Source organism: Leptodactylus fuscus, chromosome 1, assembly GCF_031893055.1.
Source record: "Leptodactylus fuscus isolate aLepFus1 chromosome 1, aLepFus1.hap2, whole genome shotgun sequence".
Classification (NCBI taxonomy): Eukaryota; Metazoa; Chordata; class Amphibia; order Anura; family Leptodactylidae; genus Leptodactylus; species Leptodactylus fuscus.
The window spans coordinates 199,881,776-199,890,991 of NC_134265.1; the positions used below are offsets into that span (position 1 = coordinate 199,881,776).

The 9,216-nt window shown below is 43.0% G+C and overlaps 1 protein-coding gene across 1 annotated transcript in view; it reads left to right on the forward strand.

Annotated features, from left to right (window-relative positions):
* Window positions 1-1,544: 1,544 nt before the first annotated feature.
* Window positions 1,545-9,216, forward strand: part of MATK (megakaryocyte-associated tyrosine kinase) — a 210,144-nt gene continuing 202,472 nt past the window's right edge. The window contains exon 1 of the mRNA XM_075281512.1: window positions 1,545-1,637. The gene's annotated coding sequence lies outside the window, so the exon portion shown is untranslated. The remainder of the gene's footprint in view (window positions 1,638-9,216) is intronic.

Genomic DNA, 9,216 nt, shown 5'->3' on the forward strand with positions numbered 1-9,216 from the left:
CTAATTCCAAGTCCTTTTCAATTATTAGGACCAGGGTGCAGGTTAATCACCACACCTGTAGCATTGTCATAAAAAGGGGCCTTCACATGGGTTGGACAGGATTCTAAGGGTGCATTCACATAGAGTTTTGTGGCGCTGTTTTTGCCACAATAACTCGTGTAAATCAGAATCAGCGCTGAAAAACAGACTCCTATTGAGTTCAATGGGTTCCATTCTACGCACGCTACACATTGAAATCAATGGGAGGCTTTTTTACCCATTGATTTCAATGGGTTTCGCGCGGAAGACGGAAACCATTGAACTCAATGGGAGTCTGTTTTTCAGCGCTGATTCTTTACACGAGTTATTGTGGCAAAAACAGCGCCACAAAACTCTATGTGAATGCACCCTGAGAGTCCAGTCTAGGACTTAGTACTGAATGTGCACTGGAGCTGCAAAGTTTCGACCTCTGTACTGCCTGTGAGTGAATTTACTTATGACTGCTGTGTGTCCAGTGCCTGGTAGAACTGTCCTATAACATTCCTATTGAAGGCTCCCAGGCTTGTCATTGCCATAGTTCTATTACATGCAACCATAGATACCGGATAATGGAAGTGAATGGATTTTAGTATTCACTGCATACATTAGTATTGCAGTGAATAGTATGAGTGATCAGACCCCCTAGGGTTCAAGGTCCTAGGGGGACTTCACAGAAAAGGAAAGTATAAAAAAATACAAAAAAACTCAAGTTCAAATCATCCCCTTCCCATTCATTAGATCACATATAAAAATTAATAAAGAACAGTAAACAAACACTTTAGTCGTCCCCGTTCTCAAGAATGTCCGTACTATTAAAATATTTAATAGTAAAATAGAAATTTTAATAGAAAGATTCAAATTATCCAAATGGCAATTTCCCCCCTTTCCCCCACCCCACAAAATTGAATAAACTGTATCAGTATAAACATCATCTTGTCCTGTAAAGAAAGTCGCCATACCCAGCTCCATACTTGTAAATATGAAAGTTACAGGTGTCAGAACATGGTAACACAAAGATTTTTTTTTCTATTTTTCAAATCTTTTCATTTTTTAAAAGGTATCAAAACATTCTAAATACCATATAAGTTTGGTATCTCCACCTGGGGATTAGGTTCCCCATTCCAATTTAAAAATGCAGAGAGAAAAGCGCTGCAAGTTGGTTTCCGAGCGTAACCAATTTTTTAAGAGGATTGTATATAAATCCCTTCTTCAAACTCAAAACACCATGGAATTAATGGTGCACTAAAACGAAATAGTAATAAAAACAAACATTATTGTTAATGTTACCCAAAGAAATGACAGCATTTTAGTATCACAGGGTGATTACGTTTTTTTGAGCGCTGACCGTGCACATGACTTTCAGGTTCACTCAGTAGTTTACTATCACATGTAATTCCTTCCCTACCCCCCTAATTTACTGGTAGTGTCATATTCCTTAGCTGTCATGCTAAGCACGCAGGCAAAGCAAATTTAGAATGCTCTCAGCTATACTTGATTATACCAGTTCTGCCTGACCATGTCAGTGATAGAAACCAAAAGCAATACATTGTCACCTGTGAAACTCCTGATCAGCTAGAAATGACTGCGTCAATCAGAGTAGAAGAAATTGTACCCGTAAGGTTAGTGTCCTTGGGTAATCCTTTAATGGTTTTCTTAGGATACTAACAGAAGAAAGTAAATATAAGCATGAACTTTTTAGACATTTAATAACATTGCACAGATATTTCCTAATGACACTTGTAGGGTCACCATCCTGCTATTGGCATTAAACATCTGGTTCCCTCATGACACTATATTATGACAAAACGAATTAGTTGTTGTTGTAATTTTTGTTAATATTTTAGTTTTAATGGATTTTATCTGTTGTTAATGTCCATTGCTATCTTCTGTCACCTGATGACAGTAGCAGATATTAAACTGATTCTGTGTCTGGTCCCATTGACAACAAGATAGATTCCATCATGTTTGTTTACCTTTGTAATGGAAGATATAGTCCTGCATGCAACATAGTGGTTTGGCTGTGGCAGAAATGCCATGGACAAAAACGCAGTGTTTTGCAGTTCCTGCAAAGTGGATGGGAATCTAGTGAATTCCATTCAAACATTGCGGCGCAGATACACTACAATTTCTAAAACTATTGTGGTTTTAGTAATCATGGCATGTCAATTATACCTATGGAAACACCAGCGGTTTCCCTATAAGTATAATTGAAACAAAAAGTCAGCAGAGGAAACTTCTGTGAACAGCACTGCAGAAAAAGCCATGATGCGTTGCTGCCACATTTTTTCCCACATAGCTTTTTTCTTCGGCTCTACGTGGCCTAAATGTAACTATTGTTACTTGAAGGACAAGTTGTAGAGTTTAGTAAAACCATTTCAGGTTACACATATCTACTGTGGCAATATACAAATACAAAAATTGCAGAAGCACACTGTGCACAGCACTAGGGCATAAGGAATAGAAATTCTAAAGGCAATACTGCTATTGTTAAAAACAAACTGGTATGATCTATAAACTAAACATATAAATTAGAAGTTCTTAAAGTTGGATGATGTTGACCCTGGGGAAGCCTCTATGTCCACCTCTAGGGGGCCAAGGGTCTTCAAAGTGGATGAAATGCTGCAGAATGCAATGTCCAGAGTGGGTTACTCTGTGAACCTGGCAAATTATTTGGCCAAGGATTATACAAAATTATGGAAGGACTGGCAGACAAAAAAGAAAAATCCCTCCCACAGTCCTTTCGCAAGCAAAGTAAATAGCAGCGTAGAGGCCAGTGTCCTCAAATACCAAGGCGTCGTTTCAAGGATTCTACAGATTTCAGAGAGGGAATTGTAACTGACGTTTTCAGAGAGAAAACAAGGTTAGAAAACCCTAATTCTAGCATCTTCAGACTTCTCCAAGAGACGACATTCCAATGGGTGGCTGTTTATCTTTTTTTCTATAGTCCTGGGAAAAATATCTTAGATCCTTGTGTCTTAGTTAATTTGGACAGGGTTCAGCATAGATTTTTCTGTTCCTCCATGGGACAGATTTAAACGGACCATATTCTTGATGTCTGCCAAAAGGCTCTAGAGGCCTTGGTATCGGACAAGGTTCCACTACATCATCGAGGGTCTTGAATTTATTCTCCAGTCTTCCTGATACCAAAACTTTCAGGAGACTGGAAGATGATATACACCTGTGATACCTCAACAGAGCTAGCCCAAGGAAAAAATTCTAAATAGAGATGTTGAGATATGTGATTTCAATCCTTCAACAAGGAGATTATATGGCCTTCACATCCCTATTCTTCAAGCTAACAGGAAGTTTAAGAATATGGTGTTTGCATGGTTTCCTATAATAATGCAAATCAAATATGCACAGTAAATATATATTAAATTACACAGGTACACACTTACATGCACCTTTGATAGACAACGGACTTGCAGTAAACTCAATGTTATAGATAGATAACAGGCACTGTCCTAGCCTTTATTAGCAAACTGCAATTATCTGAGGTAATAAATCAATTAACCAGCCAACTTGTTCCATAGAGTTGTGTGATATTAAATATGGGGATATTATGTAAACAAGTAGTGAGATTGAAGATACGAAGCAGAATAACAGCTTAATCAGTGGAGAAAAAAACAGATATTCTTTTGGCAAGGTTCACATCTTTGTCACAGTCTCTGTTGGAGACTGCACTACAGAAACCACATAAAATTGCACCAAGAGGACCCCTTTATAGTCTATAGTGCGCAGTTGTGAACCTAGTCTTACTTATATTTAAATGCTCTATTCAATTATGAAAATTTGTTTATAACTGGAGGTATGCTTTATAATCCAACAGTGGCATCATTTAGCAGTCTCAGCTGTTTCCAAAACATGGAACCAAATCACACAAGTATATCCATGAAACATGTTGCTCTGTACATAAAAACCTTAATACACTTGGTTAAAAATAATTGCGTGATTACAAATATATATTACAGACTTACATGGCAACAGTTAATCAACAACATGAAACCAATTAACAAATCTATTTAAGGTACAGTGGTAGGGTATTTTTTTGTGCCCATTTTGACCTATCTAAAGTAGTCTGAGATATCATCCTCTAAAAGTACAAGAATGCCTTGATAGGCGCTCCTCTTGTTACCTTCTCTTGAAGACCTGCAGGTAATAGTTGAGACTACCTCTTCTGGAGATGAAGACTCCAGCATTTCCAGCAGACCATTTTTTCCCATGGACAAGGATTTTTTTTAGGCTGCTGAAGTCCATCCGGTCATGCGACTAAGGATGTTGATGGGGAAACCTCCTCGTGCACCTCTAGGGGGCAGGGCCTTTCTATGTGGACGCAGCTCTGGCCAAGCTGATGGAGCTTGAGTGACGCACCCAAAAGAATCTGTTAGCTACCCGACACTTCATGTCCATGTACCAATTGTATCATCTCAGCTGGACCGATAAGGCGCTCCTCCTAAGGTTGACATGGCGGTGTTTAACTTACCTGCCATACAGTGGTTCCATGGATGGGTCCAATTTGCAGGATTCATTAGCTGGCAGCTTTAGATCAAGCCTCTGTACCCATAGCATCCACCAAAGTCTCTGACAGTTGCAGGCCGACTTGCACAACTTGAGAGAGATAGATTCCAGGATGCCCAGAGATGACATATTAGCCTCTATAAATTCTTAATTTCCGGCAGCCGACAATCTGGGCAAAGCGTCTCATCAGCAGCTGAAGCTAGCCTCCAAGACTGTGGCCCTCTCCACAGCGGCCAGGAGGCCCTTGTGGCTTAAACCCTGGAGAGCAGACAGCGCTTTCATATTCACTTTGTGCTCACTTCCCCAGTGTAGGCCCCAGCTCCAAAGGCGTTTGATGGGGCGGTGCTTTGTGACCAAACTACCTGTGTGAGGTCGACTCTCCCTCTTTTTTCCATGTGGCGAAAAATACATCTAAGACCCTAGAGAGTTGCTCCATCCTCCCCATGATTGTTTGTTATAGTGCGTCCCTTCCTGCTGCTCTACAGTTCAAACTAGAGATTCCATCAGCGTTGTCATAAAAAGAGGTGTCTGGAAGGGTTCCCCTTCTAGAAGTGAGGTTTGGGGGTCTACTCTCCAGTCTTCATGGTACTGATACCAGGTGGAGAATCTTAGACCAAAGGTACCTAAACCGGTTAAGAAAGAGTGTTTAGGAATCGGTAAGTTCTGTGACTTCTTTTTTCCAAGCAAAGCGTTCGAGGTTATCCTGGATTTAAAGGACGCTATGCATGTACCAATTTTATCAGCCCCACAGAAAAGTCCTCAGAATTGTTGTCCAAGTTTTTCCGGTCACAGGGAGCATTACTAGTATGCCGTTCGACTTCTCTTCCGCCCCCCACATTTTCACCTAAGGTCATGGATCCAGTCGCTGCTGCCTGCGGCGTCAAGGCCTGTTTGTTGTTCCCTACCTCAACGACTGGTTCATAAAAGCCCAGTCTATACCAGTTCTTCTGCAGTATCTTCAAATGGCTTTATCCTTCCTTCGGAGGTTTGGGAGGCTAATAAATTGGGAGAAATTGGAGGTTATGCCACCCAGAGAAAGATCCTGGGATTCCTCCTAGACTCAGAAAGCTGAAGATCTCTTTCTGACTGTTCCAAGGAAGCTAAAGATTTCTTTATTTATTCATTATGCTTACTTATATAGCATCATCATATTCCGCAGCGCTTTACAGATATTGTCAGTCACTGTCCCACAGAGGGCTCACAATCTACATTCCCTATCAGTATGTCTTTGGTGTGTGGGAGGAAACCGGAGTACCCGGAGGAAATCCACGCAAACACGGGGAGAACATACAAACTCCTTGCAGATGTTGCCCTTGGCAGGATTTGAACTTAGGACTCCAGCGCTGCAAGGCTGCAGTGCTAACCACTGTGACTAAAGATAATAGCAGCCGCCCAGTTTTCTGTTTAAAACACAGTGTGTATCCATCAGAACCGCTATGAGAGTCCTCGGCCTAATGTAATCCTTGGCCATAGCGATCCCTTTGGCTTGATGGCATTTGCGTCCCCTCCAAATGGAGGTATTGAGTGCCTGGAACCAGTCTCCGCAGGATTTCGACCAGAAGATCTGCCTTTCTCCCAGTACCCATCTTTCCCCCAGATGGTGGATACACCTGAAAGATGGAAGGTTAAGATCGATGGAGTAAACAAGAGGTGGAAACAGCACCCAATTGGAAAGAACTCAAGGCTTTTTACCTGGCATTGCTTCACCCCTCCCCCCCTTTTTCTCAAGGGGAGAGCTGTTAAGATTTATTCAGACAGTATGACCACTGTAATGTATCTGAACAAGCGAGGAAGAACCAGGTCTCTATCTGTGACCAGTTTGATTTTCACATGGGCTAGGGTTGAGCCGATCTTGAAATTTCAGGATTGTTTTTAAAATCCGATTTCCGATCATTTTCCATTCGAACCCGATCCCAATGCAAGTCAATGGGATTTTTTTTTAATAATCGAAGATCGGATTTTGTTTCAATTTTTGGCCTCCACGTTGTGTAGTGATTAAAAAAAAATCCCCTGGCTACTTAGCCCCCCTGGTGTCCACTTACCTGCACAGATCTGCTGCTGCTCCCCGTTCTTGCCGGTCCAGTCCTCTCTCATTGACATGCCTTCAGAGCACCGTGCGTGTCCCCACCTCCTTAGGCTAGTGTTAGAGATGATGGGAGTAGGCGGGGCTTGTTGTGGCTTAGGAGAGTGTGGGCGGGTACTGGGAGACGTGAGTGATGCACACACATCTCCATGCCCACACTCTCCTAAGCCACAAGCCCCTTCTCCCAGCTTATCTAACAGAAGAGGAGCGAGACGAATGGAACCAGCAGCGATCTCAGATGTAGCAGAATTGAGAATACGGTAAAACAGGGACAAAGCAGAAGAGTGGCAGGCTGCGGTAAATTCATAGGACTGAATGGACGCAGCCGGCTTGCAGGGGGGTTAAGCGGCCGGACGCCAGCAAAGTCTGCCACTTCCATTCATTCGTATGGGTACGTGCTATTCGAAACGGGAGTTTCGAATAGTACTCGCTCATCTGATACTATAGCTTTTCCCCACAATGCTTGGCCAGTAGCCAAGCATTATGGGAAATAACCTCCAACCTCGATCCCGCCGGATAAGATCGGGATCGGAATTTCGATCGTGAAATTTACTCGATCTCCGATCGGAATCCAAACATTCCTGATCGCTCAACCCTAGGTCTGACCCATTTATACGCAGTTCACATCAGCGGCTCTCTGAACTTTATAGCGGATCAGTTGAGTCGAGGTTCTACCATACCAGGTGCATGATCCCTCAATCCAGAGGTGCTTCAATAGATCATCCTGTGACAGGGTCTCCCAGAAGTGAATCTCATGGCAACTCGACTCAACGCCAAGATGGAGAAGTTCTGCTCACTGTACCAAGAGGACAATCCCTTGGCTGTGGATGCCCTGTCCATCCCTTTGAGGTCCGGGCTGGCATACATGTTCCGTCCAATTTCATGATACCAGAGACAGGACCAAGTCCCGGGGATTGCCATAATTCCACTCTGGTCAAAGAGGACTTGGTTTGCCCAATTCATATGCATGAGTCAAGGCACATACTGGAGGCTTCCCATCCCAGAACAGGGTTACCTAAGGAGCTCAGAAGTGCTAGGATCTGAGGAGATTCAAGCTGACAGCCTGGAGGTTGACCAGTCCCTATGGAGGATAGAGGACTGTCAGAGGCCATTCTGAAGACTCTCGCCTGTGCCAGGGCAGAGACTACCAATAAAAATTACCTCAAGATTGGTAATATCTTCAAATCTTGGGCTCTGGACCATGGCATGGATCCTGCCGATCCCCCAGTGGGGGTGATCCTGGATTTTCTTCAGGACGATCTAGACAAAGGGCTATCTCCTGCCACCCTGTAGGTGCAGGTTGCCGTTTTGTCCAGCTGTCTGGGGAGGCATTTATCTCAACACTTTCTGGTGAGTGGTTTTCTCAAAGGAGCTATCAGGATAGGCCCTCGGTGACCACTTCTGTGTATCAGTGGGACCTGGGCATGGTCCTATCAGCACTTTGTGATCCACCATTTGAGCCTCTGGAGGATGTTGACTTAAAGAGGACATTTCATCAGATTGGGCACAGGCAGTTCCATATACTGCTGGAAAGCTGACAGAGTGCTGAATTCAGCGCATTATCGGCTCCCGGTACTGTAGCGCTTTACAGTCAGAAGGGCGTTTCTGACAGTCAGTCAGGAACGTCCTTCTCCACAGCAGCGCCTATCACGCTGTAGAGTGTGAGCAGGGAGGAACGCCCCCTCCCTCTGCTCACAGTGCTCGTCCATAGATGAACGAATACCACAAGTGCGTTTGCCTCGTGGGATTCGATTGTAATTGAATACCTCGAACAGCCTGATATTCAATCGAATATCAATTCGATTGAACGCCGTTTGCTCATCTCTAATTACTACCCAAGCTTCAGAATACTTTACGGCTTCTATATGAGCATCACACAGGATATCTGATAATGCAAGTGAAGAATCATTACTAAAAACTTAAATCTAGCACCTGGATAAGGTACTTAGTGAGGTTTCTTTCAAGCAGTTTTCTCAAATTCTTTCCCTTCACGCTTAGGGAAAATAAGGTCTTTTATTGAACGGTCCTCCACATCCTTAGATGATTCTAAAGTGTCATTCACACCTTTTAATAACTTGTTAGTTTTGCCTTTATGGAAAAAAAGATAGGGACTCCTGAGGAGTCATCACATGAACTTTCATCCTCTGAACTGGAGTGTATATGCATAAGAGGGAGAATCAACCTTCCTATGTTTAGAACTATGGCCATGAGAAACTTTAGATGGGGGGGGGGGGGGGGGGAGGAAACCACATACCTTTTGACAAATTGGATTTAAACTATTAAAAGTATTGTTTTCAATTTGTACTGGTGATTCATCTTTAGCAGTATTTCAGGATTGACAGACTCTCTCTATAATCATCTGATAAGACTTGATCACAATTAGCACAGTCTGGCTATGCTAGAGCATTTTCTTCCTTGAGACATCTACACGAGGAGATACTTAGTGAAAAGTTTAGATTGCAGGCATAATTCTTGCTCATGCATTAGCAGCGAGGGTAAGATCATGTAGTGCAACAACACTTGAACCCAATACCAGTCCAGGAGCACCGTTGGTTTTTCTCAGTGCCACCAGTGGTGAAATGAAGAGCTTACCTGCC